Source organism: Cryptomeria japonica, chromosome 1, assembly GCF_030272615.1.
Source record: "Cryptomeria japonica chromosome 1, Sugi_1.0, whole genome shotgun sequence".
NCBI lineage: Eukaryota > Viridiplantae > Streptophyta > Pinopsida > Cupressales > Cupressaceae > Cryptomeria > Cryptomeria japonica.
Genome location: NC_081405.1, coordinates 297,394,369 through 297,418,494, shown reverse-complemented (window position 1 = coordinate 297,418,494; position 24,126 = coordinate 297,394,369). Strand labels below are relative to the sequence as shown.

Sequence of the window (24,126 nt, the reverse complement as noted above, 5' to 3'; positions counted from 1 at the left end):
TTTATTTAGTCACTAATTAAGTCATATGTTTAATCATTAATTTAGTCATTGATTGTTGTTATCTGGTCATTTATTTAATCATATTAGATTTATTTAGTAAACTATTTAGTCATTAATTTAGTCATATATCAAGTCATTAATTTAATCATTAATTGTTGTTAAATGGTCATTTATTTAGTCATCATAATCATTATTTTAGTCATATATTTACATCCATTGGTAGTATATTTAATCGTTTTATAATGCAAAAATAATATAACATTAAACTCGAACTAGATCATAAAAGCAAATAAAAATATTACATATACGAACAAGCTACATGTTAGAATTAAAAGATTGAACATCATGACAAACAAGGTAATCTACAATAAAATAATAATAATGAAAATATGTATATATAAATCAAGTTATAAGATGTCAAATCTGTTTGAGGGTATATATGTAAATATAATAAAAAATGTCAAAGTTGTCTAAGAGTTTCCAACTCTTTCAAAATATTCAAAATACTGCATAAAACAATAAGAAAAGTGATAAACATATTCAGCTATATCATTTTCTGCAAAAAATTTAATGGCCACCTTGGGAAGGTTCCCTCTTGCGAAGGTTTTCTCTTTCTCTTTCTTTTATTGGGTCTTTATTAGCAATTTAGATAAAGGGGATCAAGCCTAAATGACAACCTCAGATTTTCAGATATGGTGGTGGTAAATCCAAAACCCAATGAATACAAGGGATCATAGTTCTTGTCTCCCACATTCATGGGCAACTGATTAACATTCTTAAACATGTCCTTGACAACTTTCCTTGAAAAGCATAATCACCAAAAATTGCATCAGTCACACCTTGACCCTCAATGATGGGAAGCCATGCTGCAACAAAGGCATCCATCACTGGAACGAATGGCTCCACTACAAGTGGTCTTCCAGATATCAAGATTACAAGGCATTTCAAGGAAGCAGAGACATTGTTGATAGTATTGCCTCCGTCTAAGGGAATTGTCAAATTCAAATTATCTCCAAACGTTTTTGCATATGGTTGTTCACCCACAACCACAATTGCATATCAAAAATATTTTCCTTTCACATAGTTTGCATTTAGACTTTTCTCATAAACAATCTCGGTAGAGAGACTGCCAACATATTTGAATTCTTGGAGAATTGTGGTTCCTGCACACCATTGGGATTATGAAATTTTAGCACAATTGTTGATAAATTTCTAATCTATAAAATGATAAAGCATTCTTTAACTGAGAACCTCACCTATAGTTGTGTTACCACTTAACCCTTACCATTGAATTGTCCCAAAACCACACTGATAACCAAGATTGTCACCATGAGTCCCTACAACAAGAATCTTGGGAGCCTTCTTATCCAAAGGAAGCAAAGGGTGACTCCCTGATTTCCCATTTTTCAACAATACCAATGACTTCCTGACAAATTCTCTTTTCAAATCCATGTGCTCCTGATATATCAAGAGTATATGTTAGAACACATCAAAAAAAAATATCTACAAAGAATACATGATAGACTTCTTCAATGGTAAAAAAAATGTCATTAACAGTCATCCACAAATGAGAAGAAACTACAACAACCTCTTGACAGTTACAATCACCATAGAAGACAAAGATTGTCATAACAATCTATGAAGGTCTTAAAGCAGCCCTACATGATATATTAGCACAGTACCAAGGAGATGGAAGCAGAGGTAAGAACAGTGAATAGCACAACATGTGATACCAATGCACATAAGAGTACAATCAATGAAATGTTATAGTGATTGGAGCATTGCAATCAATATTGTCAGCAAAATATAATCTGAGAAGTGTTACCATAGTGGTATATAAGCCATAAAGCATCACAATGTAAAAGAACTGTCGAAAGTCAGAGTGAGCACAATCACAATTCCCAAAACAGTGATTGGTGCAAATCACACACTAGAGCATCATTAATGAGCAAAAAGAAGTCATTCAACTGATTTAGAAAACAACGAACATGAAGTCATAGTCATAAAGGCCAATAGTGGAATTAAAGTTGCCGCCAAAAGAGCCTGTAGAAACCTTAAAATGACAGTCAAAAAGATCATAATCACCAAGGAACATCCATGGCAGGTTTTGAGTTTAAAAGATCACAGAGAGCAGCCTAACGGATAAGGCCACACTTGTAAAGAGTTATCACAGTCACGTAGAAATAATCTCCTATTACAACAACACTATTGACATTATGAATAAGTTTATTTGTAGCATAACAATGATAAAACATTAACCAAAGAGCAGCCCAAAGAAGGATAGGGATAAAAGTTAAGGCTTGAGGGAATAGTGAGGGCATACAAGTTCTAATTACTAGAACAGTTAAACGGAGAAAAGAAGAATGGTAGCCCCAAGGACCAATTGGTAGTAGTCCCTGTTACAATGAATTTCTAGCCACAAAGGGGACAGTGAGCAGTGAGCCACAGATTAATGACCAATTTCAGATGAAGGCCTTGTCCACATTAGAAATTGATCTTCACACAATGTTGTTTGAAGGCTTGTGAGAACAAAGAAATACAGTGAAAAGAAGGACTGCTACAAAGGAACTTGTGTTATGATGGCTTCAACATTTGATCATGCCATCATAGTTTAGGAGGCATGCTTTTATTGAGAGAAAGTCACCATCAAGGAGGAATATTATGTAACAAAACCTTTCCATTTTGTTTCCCGAACGAAATTTAAGGGAGGATATTAATGTGTTAGCTTTCAAAAGGGTGAAATATCCTAAATTGCAAGTGTTTCCTATTTTTCACTTTCTAGTAAAAAATGGCTTAAATCTTTCCCTTAAGTCATACTCAAAAGGCCTTTGTTAAAATTGTCAAAGGGAGAGAAGATAATTTTTTTCTTTCTTATTTTATGAAAAGCTTTAACAACTCGTAAGAGTACACTCCTTATTTTGTATTCAAAGAAAGATTATTGGAGGGAATTTAAACTCAAAATTGTCACTACCGCATAGCATGCCAAGTCATTGAGTCTTCCTCCATGTAGAGTTAAGGGTAGGTACATTTGGTATAAAGGGAAAAAGTGAAAATAATAATGAAATGAAGAGTTTTCACATTGTAATCCTCGTGACATGCAAGTGCTAACGTGGGGTTAGGGTTAGCAAAGCAACAATTTCATCATTTTGAGTAGTTTGATCCTATGAAGGTGGCCTTGAACTGCAAGATTGGACGGTTGAAGAGATTCAGATTTATTAGTAAAAGCAAGAGGTGTCAAGGAAGAACGTTTCACCACTCTTTGTATTCAATGCATCTTTCAGTTTTAAGAGCGTGAAAGAGTTATATTCAAGATTTCTTACGTGGTTGATCATTGAAATCAATTTAGAAGGTCGTGCTTGCACTTGAAATCAGAGTGCCAAGTCTGTTATATTCTTCAAGCACCTTATTTCTCTCAAATGAAATGCAATGAGTACGTGTGAATGAGTCTTTTGTTTCAAATTTGCATGCATTGCATAGGAATGGCATGTTAAGAGGCATATCATATATGTTTGTAAGAGTTTAGGGTTATTTCTTACTCAAAGGGTGAAAAGGCTCAGATTTCTCAAGAGTATAATGTAGCACATCAAAGATTTAGTCATTCACGTCTACAGTTCAAGGACAACCCTCAGAGAATTCATGCCCATACAAGACCTAATAATGAAAGAGATGAGAGTTTGTTGGTCAATGCATTAACCATACAACTGTACACTTGATCTTGAACAATAATTTAGTGGTGGTTTGTTAAGAAGGGATGTAATAGTATCTTAAGAGGTTCAAAGAGACAGTCCCCTTGTTGAAAAAGAATGCACAATAAATGAAGCACAAATTCAAGCGTTACACATTACAATAGTGGAGAAATCATTGATTACAGAGATCAATCAAGGCAGTCGTTCAAGGTGTAATGTACAGTGATCTTTTTCACTGTCAAATTGAAGTCTAGAACCCTAATATGCAAAGGACAGATCCAAAGCAGCCAAAGATACAAATAATACAGTGAACATAGTATACAATGAAGAGATCATGCCAAGATCAGTTATGGAAACAGAGTCAATACACAAAATAACAATGATCAAGGTGTATGAGGAGAAATGTTGATAGCCTAGGAATGGCATCCACAAGAAGCTATACAAACTACAGTCTTAGAACAGTCCATGAAGATGAATGCATACTAAGCTTAGAAAAGATAGTCAAGGGTATTGATAATGCTATACAAATCACAAAGTCAAAGCTAGCACCATCAACAATGAGGAAGCATTCCATGAGTACACACAATCCAAAATGCAAACACAAGCACAATCAGTCATGACTGGAAATATTCATGAAGTCTACAGTATAGAGTCCATTTGAAAGAAGTCATACCTATAAAAAATTACAAGGAATATTCCAATGAAAAGAAAGTGACCCGTAAGAACAGTAAATGGATATTTCAAACAATGTGATATGATAGTATAAAAAGGGTATGAAACACAATCAAAGATTGCTTTCTAATAGAGATCTTAGTCAACAAAAGAGAAAACCTAGAAGTTAATTAGGTCAGTCATATGGTCCTTTGCACATGAGATACACCAACGATAGCAGCCAAATCATAGCAGCATAAAGTGCAGACCTGATACATTCATGAAGCATGTGATAGTCTTAGATAATGATAGACATGGAGATTAGAATTCCTTATGTGAAAAGGGTACGGTTGTCTTTGCACCCATGAGAGTATAGAGATAGATCTTAGAGCTTTTAGAAGACATACAACAATGCAAAGATCCCTTATGAATCACTATAAAAAACATACAAGAAGCAGTAGAAGATCAGTCACCATTAGAGGTTTCATGACATGAAAGATGACAAGGCAATGATGCCAAGCCACAACCAAATAAAGAAGATGACTACTAAAAGATTCAAAATATAGAAATAAAAAGGTTCCCTAAGGATAAGCACAAGGGCCAATAATAGTAACTCTTCTTAGGTGCCAAAGACCAACATTTGGAAAAGGGGCATACAAAAATTTGACCAAACAATCATGACAATGATGGACAGTCACAGAGAAAGAATGCAGTAAGCTAATACAATTCAATGATATCCATTCTCTAATCCTTCTAATCAACTATTTGGTTTCTATATGGGGCCAGCTGTTTATTTTGTATCCATGTTTTGATACCCTTATTAGGTTTCTTTCTTTAAAAGGGTATAAGAAATTGGAAAAGGGATAAAAGTACAAACTTGTGTCTCACTTTTATAAAGGAAAAAGCTAACAACAACAAAACCGTTCAACTTCAATGGCACAAAAGTGATATTTCTATTTGGTATTTGAAGATGATGTAAATTGATGAAATTAGTAAAATTGGATGAAGTTTATGCCTATTAAAAAAAAAAAAAATTGGAACAAGAATTGATTTTTTTTTAATTATTAAAGTCAATTTTTCAATTATTGAAAAATACTGCAAATCAGGGGTTTCACCTTGCACCACAAAACTATATATAAATAGTCTTGTTTTCCTCTGATTTTGAAATATATTTTAGATGACATCCATAGCCAATGCAAAAAAAAAACCCGATTTCGGTGTATATTTTCACTGTTATAACAATTCAAAGTCGAAGTTTCCCAAAATCGACAGTGTTTGTCTCCCACCAAATTTCCCCTATCAAAACTATAGCAATCCTAAATTAAATTATATATTCTTGAAGAAGACTCTCTCATCTAGTCTTATATATAATTTTAAAATTTTTATGATATGATTTACTTTTTTTTTAGAATTAGAGCCTTCTCAAATGTTAATATACCTACATGTAGTATTTTGTAATTTTAATATACTAATTATAATTTAAATTCTATAAAAAATATATTTCAATGTTCCTCACTCCAAGCTCTCGAAAAGGGTATTTTTAGTTTTTTTTAATTAATTTATTTAAATTGATGGTCTAATTCTTAGCAGAACTTGAAAGTTCTGCAAATTGGGGGGGTGGGGTTTGCTTAGTGGGCTTCCATGTGGGATGCCACATAGGTAGCCTCAGCCGAGTCCCCCAAGCAGTGGGATCGTCTGCGAGCACCCTTCCCTCATATTTTAATGCAAAATAGCACTATGGAAGGCTAAGTGCAGTCGTTGGGACTCGACCGAGTATACCCCGCCACCCGTCCTCCACGTAGGCACCATGTGGCGCCACACAAACTCGGCCGAGTAGAATTTTTAATGCGAACACACTTAGCCTAAAGTGTGACACAACACTATACTTTCACCCAAAAAGCTCCAACTTCAATTAATTTCATGAAAATGCAAGCCCAAAAATTGTTGGAAATAACCAAACCATGTTAAAAATACCTCCAAAATGATGTGGAAATATTTTTCAAAATGTTTCTAAGTTGTTTTGGAACTTTTGGAAGCCAAAATGTGTTCTGATGCCTAGATCAGATCCTTGTAATGCAAAACAAAACATTACTTCGCAATAATTAAAGTGTACATTAGACAAGTCAAACTCCAACTTATATAAATCAATCAAGTGAATGACTCTTCCTAGTGGAATCAAAGACAAGTCATTTTATGTTGTATATATAATATCCAGATGTATATCTAATTGCAGGAAAAAGGAATATTTGATGATATAGTAAAAACATTTTGACAATGAATTGTTGATTGTTGAAACGCCTGATATAATTCCTTATCCACAACAAATAGAAAACACATGAAAAACATATAGATGTTAAAATCAAAACAACAGGAATATGCTCCTCAAAAAGCTATTTAGTTTTTGATTAAGCTTAAATGCTCCTACATTTTGATGAAACAAATAAAAAAAAATATAAGAATAATGAAAACTACAAAGGCATCATATACCAAATCAATTAGCTACAAAAACTATGGTGTCGTCTTGGGTCTACAAGAACCCAACACAAAATTGACTAGTTTTCATTACTGCTTAGATTTTCACTATTTTCATTAATTCTCACAATGGTAACGCCTTCTCCAGAACTTCCTCCAGGAACCAACCATACTTTTCATTGCCAATTTGACCAAGTGTTACACAATTCAGACCAATCCTGGCAGCTGCAATAGAAAAATTGCAGTTACCACCTACTTCCTAGTATCTCTATAGACATTAGTATCACCCTTAATTACAGATCTTTCTATAAGTAAAGACATACATAAAGTTTACCAAACAATCATAATAGGTTATTTGTATCTAGTTCCAAATCTTTCTATAAGTTAAGACATACAGAAAGTTGACCAAACAATCATAATAGGTTATTTATATCTAGTTCCAAGCTAAATTGCATTTACAAACCACTGGAAAGAAGAGAATTGGTTAAAAACTGTAGTGCATGAAGATTATCCTGAAATGTGCTTGGAAAATTATCTCTTTCCAAATCTTTCTGTGCAGATATACTCTTACCCGCAATGCAGAAAATATGTCGGGGTGTTGTTACATATAGGATTTGTAGAAAAAATTGTAATGATTGGCTGACAAGGGGTGCAAGTTTGCAACTATATAAGTAGGATAGACAAACAAAGATATACATGTTAGTACTTTATAACAGTCAAGGAACATATTAGAAAGCAAATGGACTATCAAGATAGTCATTAAGGTTAAGGATCATGCAATGATTCATAGACTACAAAGAACATTGAGGTTTAGAGTAGCAAAAATAATGACAAACCCTAGCATTTGTAAAATGCTAAATGAAGAAGCAGAGCGACATAAAAATAGTTACGATCAGCCCTTAAAGGATTGATCATCAAATGTAGCCATTGTATGCACTTAAAGGTCTAAGAAAGATACAAAATTTGTATGATAGGGAGCTACAACAAGAGCTAGAAAGTAGGAGTTATTATACTTAATGAACAATTAGTCATAAGCCCAAGGGATATAGAAAAGAAGTTCCAACCTGTGCATTGAGGGAAAGATGGTGATTGTCCCACCAAGCACTCATTCAAAGGTATTGCAATAGTTATGAGTAGTCCTAAAGTGAAAATCATAAAGACTATTGTCATGATAGAAATATCAATGACAAAGACTTCATTCTTGTTACAAGGTTCACGAATGTCATGCTACAAATTCAAAGATAGCATCCAAATCATCCAAAAGGTCATGCACAACTCAAATCACATAGACATAGTCATATACTATAAGAAAGGGCAAAGATCAGTCACAAATCTTTGTGACAGTGAGAAACTATATGACAATAAATGCAACAATATATGGTGAGAGGATCAAAAGCATCAACAACATTGAGAAGATAGCACCAAGGGACAAGCTGCAATGAAAGATAGAGAACCCTGGTAGTAGCTTTAAGAGAAGGGTTTTCAATAACAATGATTACAAGTTATAGAGGAAATGTCATGTTTAGATCTACAGTGTAGACCTGAGACAATGGACAACAAATAAAGGAAATGTCATAGTAAAAGGCACATTAATTGTCTATCAAGAATGTGCATAGGGCATCAACAACACCAAGATATAGTCCAAAAGCAGTCTTTATAATAGTCTTATTCACTAGAGGGGCCTAAAAATCAGACACAGAGGCATATCAAGTTGTCTTTATACAAACCAAGATAGAATCTTCTATGCAATAGTGATAGAAGCAACAATGCCAAAACTTCAGGATCATTTTGAAAGTACTGAACAACAAATTCCAAGATATCTAGTGCCAACAATGACTCCCATACATTCACTTGATTGATGACATCAAAATATGAGAAAAGGATATAATCTCAGTTTATAAGTATGAAATGATAGATGAGAAATAACAGTTCATATTAAAGAGTGAGACCTAGGGTAATGGACAAGTAATACCAATATAACATCAGACCAAGGGTTTCTAATTTATATCAATCAAGACCAAGGGAAAAGACTACTACAGTTGCAGGAAAGACAACCATAGTAATGAATGGAAGGTTGGATGTTGTTTGTAAGCAATATTAAGATTTCAATGATAGTATTGAAGTCTTCAAAATAGTAAAAAAAGAGATTTGATAAAGATCCCAAGGTAGCAGTGTTGAATGATAGCCTTGAGACAGAGATGATAGATGTATACAAGCACCTTCCTAGAAGACAACAGAAACATAGGTCTTCAAATCAGATCAAGAACAATGTAAAGAGGCAGGTTTGATAATCACTGTGATAATAGAATCAATCACAAACACTAGGTTCATTCTTAGAAACCTACAATCATCATGCACAGTTAAAGAAGCAGTCACTATAACAGATCCATGATACAATACAAAGCTAGAGCCTACAGTTAGGTCATCACCAAGAACCTTTATTTTCATACCAAACAACCAATAAATAGTCAAAAGGACTCAAAAAATCATTACAATAAATGTAAGAGTCGTTGTAGTATTGAAGAAGGAAACTCTTGGAGACATACCCCATGAACAAAGTATTATTGCACCATAAGACTCAGTCTTGAAGCACATGTCAATAACCTTCATTGATAGTGAAAGGAGACATAACCAACACAGTAAGAAGAGCAATTTTTTTCTTAGATGATATTGTATATGATGAAAATGGATAACAACAATATTAAAAGACCAAATGAATTCAACCACAAAACCCTAGCCTAACAACAACAAAGATCCACCATAACATATGAAGATTACCTAAGACAATGCAAATCAAATGAAATCACAAAGATTATACCATCACATGTCCAATAGGGTTTGAATCTCCATTCTTCGTATCTCCATTGATCTTGTTTGATATATTTGCTCTTAGATTTTATGTACACAAGAGCTCAACAAAGAACGGAAGTGTGGTTGCAAGTAGGCTTGATCGCATATGAAAGAGTGTAGTCAATCGATCAGGATGCATAGATTGATTAGTAATTGATTAGATTGATTAGGGTTGATAATGAAGGAAGCATCTCCTTATATAGAAGACACTATAAGAAATGGAGGGATAAGATTAAGAGGTGTAAAAGATAAATGGTCGGCTATGATTAGAGGGTAGGTGGAGAAAATAATAAAATAATGAGAGGGTAGGTAGTGTATGAATTAAGAGATGAATGACATGTGTCATAGGTAGAAAAGGCTAATGAATTAATTAAATAAATAAAGATTTATTTAATTAATAGAAGAAGTGGGATCAATTAAATAAATAAGATATTTATTTAATTTAGGAAAAAGGTAATTTAAATAAATAAAGGTATTTATTTAAATGAGAAATAAGGCTAGAAGAGGATAAATGAATGAATTAAATAAATAAAAATTTATTTAATTAATAGAAGAATTCGGCTTAAATAATTAAATAAATAAAGATATTTATTTAATTAGACTGGACAATTTTAGGTGTCTACAGATATATCATGCAAGGTCAAACTTAATAATATCAAAGAGGACAAACCACAGTACGAGGAGTGCACAATAGTGATTATTAATTAGAGTATTACAATCTAGGGGATAGCTATAAAATCTTTAGGACATTAAAGACAACAGCTAGCTATGACAATCCATATACCAAAGGCATTAATGATCTAGAAAATTTAAAGACTTGAAACCTTATGGTATCAATGAGGACACAAAGATTGAATGATATTGACAACGGTTCATGCCAAGCAAGGGTTTGAAACTTGTCTTGAAGGATTGAAGTAAGGAGCTTCAGTAAGGCCCACTACTGGTTTGATAGTACAAATTATGGGGAGGTTTCAAAGACCACATAGGGGTAATCACTATCAAAAGGCATTATGACTGTCCATTAGTAGCTTTTAAAGGTACAGTAAAGTCACATCATTGTCTTATGAGAAAACAAAGAAGAAGATCAAGAGATGAAACCCAATGATACCAAATCAAGGCTACAACAGTCTCCAAGATAGTTTTATAGAGTAGCAAAGTAAAGACATTAATGATGGTAATGATCAGAAACAGTGAGTAAAGATACATCACAAGTAACATGTGCTGGCATGTTGGCATAACTGATGGAGAATGATGGTGTACTGGTAAAGGACTGTTGGTGATGATATACTGATGGACTGTTGGTGATGATATAATTATGATATGATGCTTTATGATCAGTTATTTGTGTTGTCATTGATAACAACCATATTTGTCCATGTTTTTTTATGCTTAGTATGTCATCTAAGTCTACTGGTTAAGTCTAATTGGTAATGGATTGAATTGGATTGAGTTGGAAAGAAAAATTATCAAGTGACAGTGAACCGGTAAGCAGGAACAGAGAAGGAGATGGTTGTGGTAGTGATTCATGTTGAATTAGGATTTTCGGTTTGGAATGTGTGCTTACGACATCATAAGAAGCCTAAGAATTTAACCACATCATGTTTGGAGAACTGGAAGTCGTGTTTTTATTGACTATTGTATAAACAGCTAAGGTTTGAGAACCAGTATCAAGATCGTTGACTACTGATGATTTATGGTTTGGAAGTGATTCTTTTCATGTTCATAAGTTGATGATGACGTGTAAAAATCCATGTGAAAAGATAAGATGCTCTTTTGGCGCATACACGGATCGAATTTCTTGGGAAGCAATGAAGTGCTTAGCAAAATGTGACAAGGGTTTGACAGCTTATCAAATCGATGTGTGGTGATGAGTTATGATCATTGAACGACTGTAATTGTCTTTTAATTTGTTGTAATGATCTAAAATGATTTGTAAGGATCTGATGTGATCTATGATGTAGATTAATTATAGGTTAGGTTTTTGTAATAGAACTAATTGTAAATGTATTTAGGTCGAGTTTGAGAAGGTTAAGTGTGTCGGTGATCAGAAAAGTGTGTGTGTGCCAAACCAGATTGAGATGTTTGCATGAGAGTGGCAGATTGGAGCTGACAACGATCTGTAATAGCAAGCTATGAAGTGATGAGTGTATATCATTTTATCTATTGTTTCCTAACAATTGCAATAGCATTAAAATCCCTTAACTGGGTAGGTCCTAATAGGCTTGATTGTATAAATCCCTTGACTAGGTAGCTCAACAACTTGAGTTTAAATCCTCTAGCAAGGTTACTCCTAACATGGTAAAGCTTCTAACAGAGCTAAGGTGTAAAATACCTTGACCAGGTGACTCCTAACAAGGTTTTCTCTTAATCGTTCATTGTCGTAAAGCTCCTAACTGGGTTGGCTCCTAATAGGGCACATTCCAAAAGAGTGCAATATTTTGTGGCTACCAATTCCCACTATGGTTTTTCCCATTTGGGTTTCCACATGAAAAATCCTCGTGTTCATATTGTGGATGAGTTATGCATTTGATGTCTTTACTTAATGATGATCACTTAAGTTGTTAATGGTAATTTTTTGGTAAATCTATTTTGGAGTTTGTTAGATCAACTACCAATACTAGTTATGAACTATTTTGTGAAGTATTGTTCAGATTGGTGAAAGTTTGTAGTTTGTCGTTTTCACTGATTCACCCCCCCTCCTTAGTGTTAACCAGATCCTCACATTAACAATTGGCATCAGAGCAGTAGATCTTCTTTGTGCAGAAGCTTAACCACTTGAGGAAAAGATCCGAGGAAGATGATGAAGAAGGAGTGTCCCAAATTCACTAAGGACAACTACCGGATATGGAGTGATAGAATGAAGATATATATCAAAGGTATGGGTACTCAATTTTGGCAGGATGTTATTACTCAGTATGTACCTCCTACCAATTCTCTGACTATAGATCAGTTGAAGGATTAGAAAGAGAACATTCAAGCACTAGAAGTCATAGTAAGTACATTGGTTGATACTGAATATATTGATTTCCATATTTTAGAGACCACTTTTGAAGTTTGGGAGAGGTTAGAATTAATCTATGGTAGTGATAAGCATGTTTAAAAGGATAAAGAAGAGAGTCTTAGAGGAAAGTTTGATGATATGATAATGTTGGACAGTGAAAATATTACTCAGTATGGACAGAGGATTAAAGAAGTTGTCGGTGGAATAAAAAATGTTGGTGGTACTATAGAAGAAGACACTGTTGTGAGTAAGATGCTTAGAACTCTATTAAATTTCTATGCAATCAGAGTGTCTGCTATTCAAGAGTTGAGGCTAGTTACTAAGGATAAGGTTACTATTGATTATTTGATTGGTAAGATCACTGCTTTTGAGTTAAATAGTTTTGATAACTGTGTACCTAAGACATAATCTTCTTTTAAAGCATATGTATCTAGTGTATCGATGAGAAAAGGAAAAGATGTTTGTCAAAGTCATGAATGCAGGTCAAGTCATCTTGGTGGTAGTAAAGTTGATATGGATGATGAAGGTAATTTGATGGAGTTTGAAGCTCTATTGGCTAAAAGACTTCCTAAAGGCACCGGTAAGTAAAAAGGTAAGTTGCTTCTCAAATGTTTCTCTTGTAACAAGATAGGACACATTGATGCACACTAACCTAATAATGATCAAAAGGAAAAGTTTAGAAAATATAAGGGAAAAGGAAAGAAACAATGTTATGTTGCAGTTGATGAAGGTGCTACTGATGAGGAATCTGAGGATGAAGACAATGAGGAGATTGTATTTTCTGTTGTTAAGGAAGATCTGTTTGATAAGAAGGCTTTAGTATCTTGCATTGACAATAGCGATGAATGGATTATTGATAGTGGTTGTTCACATCACATGACCGATGATAAGAATAAGTTTATTTCTCTTAAAGAATTTGATGGCGGTGTAGTAAGATTTGGAAACAATTCACCTTGTATGGTTAAAGGTAAAAGTTCTATCTCTTTGAATGGTACAAGTAATTCTGATGATGTATTTTGGGTTGAAGGATTAAAACATAACTTGTTGAGTGTTGGTCAGTTCAATGACAAAGGTTATCATCTTGAGTTTAAGAATGGAGTTTGCGGGATCTTAGGATGCAAAGGAGAACTGATTGCTACTGGCAAGCAAACTAAATGTAACTTATTCCATCTGAATGCTAATGTGAATAGTTGTTTGGTTGCTAAGGTTGAAGATATATGGTTATGGAATAGAAGGTTTTGTCATGTGAACTTTGATAATGTGGTTAAGGTTAGCAAATCTAGTATGGTGAGAGGTATGTCATAGCTTGTTAAACCAGACAATGTGTTGTGTAAAGAATGTCAGTTGGGTAAGATGAATACATCTTCTTTTAAGAGAAAATCTTTTTCTTCTGAGAATATTCTAGATTTGGTGACACTAACTTATGTGGTCCTATGAGGACTAGAAGTTTTTATGGTGACAAGTATTTCATGATATTTAGTCATGATTTTTCTAGAATGATGTGGGTTAATTTCTTAAGGAAAAGTTGGATGCTCTCAACAAGTTCAAGACATTCAAGGCCTTAGTAGAAAAGGAAGCCGATAATAATCTTAAGTTCTTGAGATCTAACCGGGGTGGAGAGTTTACATTTGATGAGTTTGTGAGATATTGTGATGATAATGGAATAAAGAGGCAGTTATCTGCTCCAAGGAAACCACAACAAAATGGAATTGCAGAAAGAAGAAACCAAACCATTGTTGAAGCAGAAATGACTATGCTAATACATGGAGATGTACCTAAGATGTTTTGGAGAGAAGCAATCAGTATTGTTGTTTACACATTGAACTGGGTACTGGTGAAGAAAGGTAATGATAAAACACCTTATGAGTTATGGTATGGTAGAACTCCTAGTGTTAGTTACTTCAAATTTTTTGGTAGCAGGTGTTCTATAAAAAGAGATGATTATACTAGTAAATTTGATGCTAAGAGTGATGAAGGAACATTTATTGGCTACTCCACTAAGAGAAAATCTTTCAAGTGTTACAACGAAAGGACAAAGAAAATTGTGGAGTGTGAATGTAAAAGTTGATGAATTTCCTGATAAAACTGATGATACCAACAAATTCGATCCAATAGATGATGAACAAAAACTTGTGTTTATTGAACTAGATGTATAGAAAGATGTTGATCATAACAGTGCAGATGAAGATGCTCAACTGATAGATGAAGAAGTTGTTGAGTCAGAATAAGTAATACCTAGATATGTAAGGTCAAATCATTATGAAGATCATAGGTGACAAGAATGCTGGAGTGCAAACTAGAAGGAAAATCAAAGAAAGATCTTGTCTGATTTCTATAGTTGAACCAAAGACAGTTAGAGAAGCCCTTAAGGATGATGACTGGTTAAATACAATGAATGAAGAACTTGATCAGATTGAGAAAAAGAATACATGGTCACTTGTTCCTAGACCTAATGATAAAAATGTGATTGGTACAAAGTGGGTATTTAGAAACAAGTTGAATGAAGATGGAGAAGTTGAAAGAAACAAGGCAAGACTAGTATGCAAAGGGTATGCACGAGAAGAAGGTGAAGATAATGGAGAGACCTTTGGACCGATTGCTAGGCTTGAAGGAGTTAGGATGCTACTTTCATTTGTAGCATTTAGAGGCTTTCAAGTCTATCAAATGGATGTTAAGTCAACATTTCTAAATGGTATTCTTGAAGAAGAGGTGTATATTGAATGACCATATGGGTTTGTATTGACAAAAAAATAGGATATGGTATACAAACTACATAAGGCATTATATGGATTGAAGAAAGCACCAAGGGCGTGGTTTGAAAGACTTCATACACATCTGATAAAGATAGGATTCTAGGGAACTAGTGAGGACAACAATATTTATTTGAAGACTGAAGGAGAAAAGATGTTGATTGCAAAAGTATTTGTTGATGACATTATATTTGGTGGAAATGATGATATGAGTATGACTTTTGTAGGTTAGATGAAGAAATAATTTGAGATGTCTCTTATAGGTGAGATTAAATTTTTCATTAGATTGCAGGTCCAAAAGCTGAAAGGTGGAAATTTTATCTGTCAGTCCAAGTATGTGAAGGAAGTGTTAAAGACCTTTGGAATGGAAGACTGTAAACCGGTTGGAACACCTATGGTTACCGATTGTAGATTGTCGAAAGAGGATGATTCACCCTCTATGTATGAGAAGGAATATAGGCCCATGATTGGAAAATTGCATTATGTGGTTCACAGTAGATCGAATATTGCTCATGCAGTTTATTTAGTAGCAAGATTTCAAAAGAGCCCTAAGGAGGCACATATGACATTAGTGAAGAGGATATTCAAATATCTTAGAGGGACAGTTGATTATGGATTATGGTATCCATACAGAGGAAATTTTTCTTTGCAAGTATTCATTGATGTTGATTGGGAAAGGAATGTAGATGACTGGAAGAGCACAACCAGTGGTGCATTCTTTCTAGGTGGTGGACTGGTGTCTTGGACTAGTAAGAAACAAACTTGTATATCTCAGTCTACAAAAATATGTGGTTGAATCAATGAATTGTACACAACCCATATGGATGAGACGTGTCTTGGAAGGTTTCAAGCAAGATATGACAAAACTGGTGATTATACATTGTGATAACACTAGTGCTATAAACATTTCTAAGAACCCGGTACTGCATGCAAGGACTAAACATATTGAATTGAAGTATCATTTTCTGAGAGAAAGAGTACAGGAAAAGAAAGTGAGATTGGAGCACATATCTAGTAAAGAGTAGTTGGTTGATATATTCACTAAGCCATTTCCTAAGGCTACCTTTAAATATCTCAGATGTAAGTTAGGGTTTATACCCCTACCCAAGATCAACTAGGATGCTGGTGAAGCATCAATCTAGAGGACTCATTGAATATCTTTCATTGTGGATTGATGAGAAGAGGGATACTCCTCAGAGGGAGCAACTGAGATGATGACAGAAGATGCCTTTGCACCTTTGGAATTGTTGTCAAAGGGGGAGAAGAAATCTAATAGTCACAGTGATAAGAAATATGATATGAGGAGAAGCACAATAAAGAGAAAAGGAGAAGAATTGATGACTGGACAATGACATAACAGGTTTCATGATGCGATTTTGGTGTTGCCATCAATGCCAAAGGAGGAGATTGTTGGCATGTTGGCATAATGGATTGAGATGATGGTGTATCGGTAAAGGACTGTTTGTGATGATATATTGATGGACTGTCGGTGTAATGCCCCACCAGGAAACCCTGAAGGGATAAAGCTAAAACTCAAGAATAGAGTGCAAATATTTTTTTTAAAATTAAACACAACATAATGATACAATGAGTTATCATAAGCTTAGATTACACAGTGGAAGAATTAAATAATAGAGTTTCCCAACGTGATTACTTAATTCAACACTTAACTCAACTCATGCTAATTAATCCAATTAAGATGATTAACTTAATGACATGATAATACTTTAAAACAAGGATAAATTCATTCGGTAGGTTACAATTATAAATAACATGATTAAGTTCATCCATTACAATTTAACCATACATTTAGACCAATCTTACATTCAAAATATATGACATGCATCTAATTTCCTTATATACTTAAATTGCATTATCAACAAATGAATAAATTCCATAAATCAAATCTACATTCTTCATGATCCAAATTACTGCATTTAATATGATGACTGCATACATAAATTTAAGATCAACATCATCTAATCCATATTATACATTTAAACCATAATGCCATCCATACATGATAAATTAAAAAGGAAACAAAAGAACATAACCACCATATATCACCAAAATGATATCCGAGTTTACCCCTAGTGGGCTACATCTCTGGGTTTGCTCAACTGCAAGACCCCTCTAATAAAATAATAGGGTGAAGAATACGTAAGGTTCACATCATTTACATCCAACCATCAAGGTGTACATAAATCAATAATACATACGACCACATCGGTCAAATAGATACATGAATGATCCCTGAATAGGAAAGGATCCAACTGAACATGATAAGAAGCAAATACAAATATCAACTGGAGCACCCACGAAACTAGGTCTTCACAACCCATCATAAGCAAGCCATGGTCTAACATGAATATCAGGTTCTCACAAGGGCATAAACAACAAGACAACTCCACAACGGTGCTCCTATCAAAGACAACACAAACAACACATTAGCAAACATAAGTGACAAGTGTCATCGCATAACTTGGTATAGTTACCATGGCAGCCCTCCATAGGTTCCGACCCCATCAACTGGGTTACCCTGGCAACCTATCTCGAACATCTGACCCATCCAAGTCTCATGTGTACCCAACACATCCTTTCATGAAGAATAGGTTGATGGTTTGCCATTTCAGGCCTTCTCACTGCATGTCGAGTCTGTACTAGCACTCATCCCATGCGTGAGGCACAATTATCTTACTTAGTGTTTTCAATAACTAAACTCTCTAATATGCTATTAGGTTATCACTTATTTGGACACACTTTTGATGGGTTACCCAGCAACCACTTTGGGCGTGGCCCCCACTCAAAATCCACTTTCCCATATGACACTAGACCATAATCAAATGAAACTCCTAAACCAAGGAATCCACCAGGACAAGATTACGGAGTTCAATACAATAGGAATACCCACATGGTCAAATAAATCTTCATACGGGGTGCACTAACTGACGATACTCTGACTAGAGACATGACCAGCTATGGTCAACCACATACCAACATTCAACACCCATATAAAGGAAATGACCGGATACAAAACCATCACATGAAAACAGTCAATACTCAAGATCAAGGACATAAGCAGGTACCCAAATCAACATACGACAATATCCAACAATCACAATCAAGGATTTTCCATTTCTTAAGCAAATGTGAATACAATAAATTAAACATGCATAAGCATAAATCAGAAAAGACAATCTTCTTCCATATTGTTTAAACACAACAATCAATCCAATTTTCTAATTGTTCTAATTTGATTGCGAATTGTCTACCTTGTCTAGGTACATGTTGCTCGTGATTTATGAAATCACTATAGTTCGTTTTGCATCATACAATAATTTAAATACTTCATCATGAGTTTCCAAACCAAAATCACATAAATATAATTATAATATATGCAGTACAGACAATAACATAAAATCAGATATTCATTAATCAGCTAAAAATATGATATTCATTTTTCAAAATAAAACATCTTCCATACTGGTTCGAAGACAATTTCTAATCTCTTCTCTTGCAACACAAATATATACATTCCAAAAATGGAAATATACCTTTAAAAAGAAATTAAAATCGATGATCATTTACCAAATAAAATGATACATCCTTGCATACATATTATTAAAAATAAATAAAAATAAAAATATTAATTAATATATATATTAATCCATAATTAATAATATATACTAATTAATAATTAATAAAAGAATTATAAATTAAATATTAATTTATATATATATATATATAAATCCATAATTAATAAAATATATACTAATTAATAATTAATAATTAAAAATTCTATTTAAAACTTTTTAATAAAATATATTAAAAACTTTTAAATAAAATAAAATTTATTAACTTCGATAACTTTTTTATATTAAAAAATATATATATATATAAAAAGCCAAACATGGGGGCCCACATCCCATTCACAGGAGTGGCATTTGCCCTCACCGCGGAGGCTACGGCCACCAGTGTGGACACAGACCCACGACGTCCACACTATGGACGCGGGTCTCTATGGCCACAGTGTAGTCGCAGGCCTCTATGACCACACTGTGGTCACAGACCTCCAAGGCTACAAGCCATGGGAGGGGGGCACGAGTTGAGCCTCGGCTCCTCCGCCCTCCAAAACCTAAATCCGCCCAAAAATTTTGTTTTATATATTTTATTTTTTTATATATAAACTTTTAAAAAGGAAAACCCCAATCTTTTTTTTTAGTTCATAGTCTCATACAGAGACAAAAACATTTTTCCAGAATGTCCATGATTATCAAATATTAAAATTTGTTAAATAACCAGACTAAAATAGGCAAAATTCCTCAACCAAATATCATATTTGGGCAAAAAAATCATTTCCCACACAATTATTCAACCAATCTGCCAATCCCTAAACTAATTTCCAATATGAAACTGAATCTGAGAACATTCAATGAGGATTAATCAAAGTTTATTGAGAACAACCAAACTTTTAATCTAGAGGTTTGGTAAGAAAGCAAGGAGGGTTTGAGTTCGAGATTTCATTACAACTCTTCAATTTTTTTCACAAAATATAAGAGATTATCCATAAGCACAACTAGGTTTCTTCCAAAAACCAAAAAATCTCTATAAATAAATAAATCAAAGAGATAAACAAGATTCCTACCTCATTTAGGAATCCTAGGAAAGATTTGATGAAGAGCCCAACCTGCAAGCTCAAGAAATCCTTCTTCCCCCAAAATGCCCAAAATTTCTCCATCCAAAATATTTTTCCAAACATAACTGTCCAAAAATAATCCCCTCAAAATATTTTCCAAACCTAGGTTAAATGGAAAAATGTTTGACCAAAATTCTTTTTTTTTTTAATTTAAAATATATATTTTTAAATAAAAAGAAAATCATTATTTTCAAACTATTTCAAATATGCAACAACTTGCCTTTCTTATAAAAAATGTTTTTATCAATTAATTGAAATTAACCTTTCTATTTCCAAAATGCCAAAGAGGGTAAATTATTTCTATTTCGAATAAAATTTAATCTTTCCTTCTAAAATGCATAAACTGAATAAATTCACCATTTAATCGAACTTGCTACAAACATAGATAGAGCAATTCTAATTAATGATTAATAGCACAAAGAGGTCCTATTTAATTTAGTCCCTTAATTTACTAATGTGAAAAAGAACACATTTAATAAAATTAAATACCTAGGATTAAATACTCAATTTTACCACACGCAACCCAAGAAAGCCAAACAAACAGACGCCCTACATACCCAACCAAAAAGGAAAACTGACGGACCACTGATGATGCTCACTTGAGCACAACGAGGGTAAAATGAGGGTCTTACGACCACCTAATCCAATCTCTAAGGACCAAAGAGGTATACTCAAACCTATGAATCCAGGTGGAGACGAACCTCGTACCTATGCGGTACTGTACCTGCAATCTCCTGCAACCATGAACCACACACATATATATATATATATATATATATATATATATATATATATATATATATATATATATATATATATATATATATATATATATATAATGAAAGTGTTAGCCCGAGATTAATAACATGAATCGGGAAAAAACTTACTTACATAAGAATCGATGCGAGAACCACATTAATAGGTATGCACAATAATCATTATATCTTACTATATTACAACATGGTAAACTAACCAAAGTCAAACCAAGATTAGAATCTGATTAGGGCATGGGTACTACAGTTGGTGATGATATAATTATGATATGATGCTTGATGATCAGTTATTTGTGTTGTCATTGATGGAAACCATATTTGTCCATGTTTATTTATGCTTAGTATGTCATCTAAGTCTACTTGTTAAGTCTAACCAGTAATGGATTGAATTGGATTGAGTGGGAAAGAAAAATTGTCAAGTGATAGCGAATTGGTAAGAAGGAACAGAGAAGGAGATGGTTGTGGTAGTGATTCGTGTTGAGTCAAGAGTTGCGGTTTGGAATGTGTGCTTACGACATCATAAGGAGTCTATGACTTGAACCGCATTGTAGTACTCCTTTCTCGATCAGACTTTTAGACTCATGTTTGACTTCTGTTGACTTTTTCAATGGATACATTATTGTGATATTTTACTTAGACATTATGCAGTATGGTGATATGTTTTCATTTGATTTGCAGTATATGTTTTTTCATGCAATATTTCCTTATGGATGTTATATGTGATTTTTATTTCCTTATGTAAGTGTATGGGGTGCGAGGGGATGATTTTCCTTCACTCACTTCGGTGAGACAGGGAACACCATGATTCTCCTTCATCGGTGTGTGTGTCATGTCTTTTATATATGTCTATATGCACATGTGGTTCTTTGATGCAGGACATTGTAGGTACAAGTACCAGGTATCGACTCCACCTGGTTTCACAGGTCTAAGCGTACCTTATTTGTCTGATGGGAGTGGTGGAGATAGTTGTTAGACCCTAAACTTGACCTGGAGTTACACTCATGTGAGTATCGTCAGTCAGTTGTCATTTTCCATTTGACGGGTATGCGAGTCTTGGTTCTTTGTCATTTTCATTTTGAGAGTCGGCGGGTGGTTATTTCTCATTTTGCGTGCTTCCTATTAGTTAGAAAAGTTAGTTTGATTGAATAGTTTTATTTCTTATTGGTGTATTTAAATTAAATTAATATGCCTTTTTTATTTCATGTTGGTGTATTTAAATTAAATTAATATGCCTTTGTGAATATTGATTTAATTAAATAAATTGAGTATTGAATTTAAATGGTTAAAGTGCATGTTATATTTTAAAAAAGTAATTGTATTTATTTGAGAAAGGAAATAAAGTTAAAAACTATGCTATTGGAATTTTTAATTTATATGTTGAGTTATTTTCAGTTTAAAGAAAAGGAAAAGAGAAAAATAAAATATCTCCATTGACCTTTTGGAGGAGATTAGATTTTACCTTTTTGAGGAAATTTTCTATTGGTTGAATGAAACTTTAACCTAAAAGTTTTTAGGTTAAATTTTTTCATATGGAAGAGAAGAGGAAATTTTGGAAGCCAAGTTTTGAAAACAAAATTGGAGATTGGATTTTTGGATTGAAGATTCTGGTGTGCAGGTTGAGGCTCATCTCAATTTTTCTTGCAGGAGTGCATTTATAGGTTGGATACATTTTATCTTCCTTTTTGTTTAAAATTTATAAATGGTTTGAAAACTTCCTGTGTGTGTTTGGAATACTTGAAAATTTTATTGGAAGCTTTAAATTTAGTTTTAGTTGTGGGAATGGAGTGATTTATATTTGAGTTAATCTCTTCCCAAATTAGATTTGTTAATGTTGAAGAAATTCAATTTTAGAACCAGAAATTTAGTTTTTCTGTGGGTTTTTTCGAGTTGAGAAATTTGTTTAAAATCTCTTCATTTCTAGTTTGGAAGTAAAATACATATTTCTGTTTGTATGGAGGTTTTCAAATTGTTGAAAAACAAGGGTTATGTTGGGCAAATTTTTACAAATTGACCTCCCTATGTGTGTTCATGATTTCTCCATTTTTGTAAGAATAATGGGAATTTGAATTAAATCCCCTCTATTTTGTTTATATTTATCTTGAATTTTGCCCAAGATCATTTGATTTCGGTCTTTTATGTAATTATTAATAAACAAATTTTTTTAATCAAAAATTTTAATGCAAAGGAAAAAAAATTGTTTACTCTGTTTTACCAAAGTTATTTCTTGTTGTGCAGGAAATTGGAATTTTATTAAATTTAAAAATATATATTTAATGACCCACGTGGCAGGGGACCCACGTCCCCCCACCACTTGGGATGGTAGTTGCACTACCATAAGGTAGCAACGCGCTACCACATGGTAGGCGCTACTACAATATGGTAGTAGAGCTACCATTGGTAGTCTCTACTACCACATGGTAGCAATGCTACCATTGGTAGTCTCTGCTACCAAATGGTAGCAACACTACCAAAAACAAAGACTGTAGTCTGTGGGGTTTTATAACGTTTTTGCCAGTTAATGTTTTTCGTTGTGCTTTTTGCAGTGTATGAAAAATAAAAACTTTTTGCCCATGTTTTCGATTTGTGGGTTATATATTTTATAATATGTGTGTGTGTGTGTGTGTGTGTGTGTGTGTGTGTGTGTTATTTTAAATATATTTTCCCTTATGATTGTTGTTGGTTATTTCGAATAATTCATAATTTAAATTAATTTTCAGATATGATATATATACATAATATGATATGTATATATAAGTAATATATAAGTATATATTCGATGAATATATAATTATATACATATATTTATATTATTATATATATTTAATGTGATTTTTAATATTTTTAGAAATCGTATTATTTGGGAAATTAAATTAAATGATGCTTTTGTGAAAAATATATAATTTAATATGGGATGTTTTATTCATTAAGTTATTATTATTTTTGCTTGTTCAAAAATAAAAGGGGGCAATTGGTTATTTGTGGTTAGTTTAAATTCTAGCCTTATTAGATTAATGACGACTTTGAATTTCTTTTAAACAGTGTGGTTGTGATTTATTAAATTTTAAATGTTGAATTCCAAGTTTATAATGATTTTATTATTTTCAAAAGATTGTTTAAATTATGATCTTAGTGAATTTGGTACTTCTTAGCAAGAGCTTGATTTTGTTGCAATTCTTGTAAATGTTTAGTCATCATGTGGTAGTTATTGTTGTACCCTCTTGATCAAGTGTTGTCCTTATAACCTTGT

General features: G+C 33.3%; 1 pseudogene; it reads right to left on the bottom strand.

The window, feature by feature from the left end:
* Positions 1-637: 637 nt before the first annotated feature.
* Positions 638-24,126, bottom strand: part of LOC131046419 (uncharacterized) — a 37,432-nt pseudogene continuing 13,943 nt past the window's right edge.